This window comes from Hyposmocoma kahamanoa, unplaced genomic scaffold, assembly GCF_003589595.1.
Source record: "Hyposmocoma kahamanoa isolate Upper Pololo Valley unplaced genomic scaffold, ASM358959v1 100381, whole genome shotgun sequence".
NCBI classification, from domain to species: Eukaryota; Metazoa; Arthropoda; class Insecta; order Lepidoptera; family Cosmopterigidae; genus Hyposmocoma; species Hyposmocoma kahamanoa.
The window spans coordinates 2,676-4,636 of NW_020653317.1; positions in this window are offsets into that span (position 1 = coordinate 2,676).

Consider the following 1,961-nt stretch of genomic DNA (forward strand, 5'->3'; position numbering starts at 1 on the left):
CGGAAACTTAAAATAAATTATGAAAAATCTTTACTAATTTCTTCGAAGTCTAATAAGGAAACTTGGAATGCAATAAAATCGATTCTTGATATTTCGAAATCAAAAAACACTGCAGATGATCTATTGCGTTTAGACGGTAGTAATGACATTCAGGATATAAATACATACTTTTCCAATGTAGGTAAGCAGTTAGCAGATGCCATAATTTCCTCGGTAAATTGCAATATGGGTAAATATAACTCATTCGGTCCACAAGCAACTAATTCTATTGTACTACTATCACCAGACGAAGCCGAGATTGAATCGCTAATAATAAATCTTAAAAACGACTGTGCCGTTGGGTGGGATTCCATACCTGTTAAATTTCTAAAACTTGCGAAACATATTATAGTTCCTCCTTTAACTAAAATTATTGAACTGTGTTTATCCCAAGGAATATTTCCAAAAGCTTTTAAGAGGTCGCTTATCACCCCAGTTCATAAGGGTGGGTCTCGCGACAGTGTCACAAATTATAGACCAATATCTGTACTCAGCTCACTTTCTAAGGTACTTGAGAAGGTAATAAATAACCGCCTGATGAATTTCTTAGAACATAATAATTTATTATCAAGTTCACAATTTGGATTTAGGCAAAATATGAGTACTGAAGACGCGGTTAGTCAGCTAATAGCACATGTAACCTCAAAATGTGATGCTGGACAGAAATGCTTGGGAATTTTCCTAGATCTGGCAAAAGCTTTTGACACTGTCGCGATTCCCATCCTTGTGGACAAACTAGATCGTATCGGTGTCCGGGGTGACGCCCTTGGGATCTTAAAGGATTTCCTATGCGATCGAACGCAACAGGTTAAAATTGGTCAGATGGTAAGTGCAGAATCTCCGGTCACCTATGGAGTCCCCCAGGGTAGTATTCTAGGATCGAGTCTGTTTTTAGTATACATAAATGACTTGTGTCGAATGGCATTACAAAATACCAAAATTTATACTTATGCTGATGATACGGCCTTAGTTTTCACTGGAAGGACTTGGGACGAGGTTCGTGTTACTGCTGAGCGTGGTCTACGAAGTGTTAGTTGTTGGCTACGAGAAAATTTACTAACGTTAAATCTCTCAAAATCGACATTCCTTCAATTTACTCCTCCTAACAATAATCCGGCAAATATTGTAATTAAACTTCACACCTGTAGCTCTTCTCTCAATTCGGACTGTACCTGTCTTACGGTTACCAAGTCTAGCAATGTTAAATATCTCGGGGTGATTCTGGACGACAGGCTCATTTGGCGTGCGCATATAGAATTCACGACCTCGCGTATCAGAAAACTCATTTACGTTTTCAAAAAACTCAGATACGTTGCTGATTTCGGGCTGCTGCGAAAAATTTATTATGCACTCGCGGAGTCAGTGTTGAGATATTGTGTAGGGGCTTGGGGAGGTGCTTGCAAAACTCATGTACTTGCCTTGGAAAGAGCACAAAGATCCTTACTCAAAGTCATGTCTTTTAGTCCTTTTAGATTACCTACTACAACTTTATATGAAGAGTGCAAAGTACTTTCTGTAAGGCAACTATTCGTTTTGCAAAGTGTCATGAAACAGCATAAAGTCACCCCATATAACAAAGACAGCTATAATGAGAAGCGCACCCGAAGTAATGTGTGTTCTTTCGTTAAATGCCGCACAGCTTGGGCAAGACGACAGCTACTGTTTATGCCTTCATACCTGTACAATAAAACTAATAAAACTCTAAACATATATCCATTACCTGCTTGTGAAGCTAAATTAAAAATTAAGAATTGGATATTAACTTTAGACTACGATGAAACCGAAGCGTTATTGCGGTAGTGGTTTCTGAAGTGTTTATTTATTTTGTTTTGCAAATTTCAATTTTATCACAACACACACACAAACACACACACGCACACACACACACACACACACACACACACACACACACACACACACAC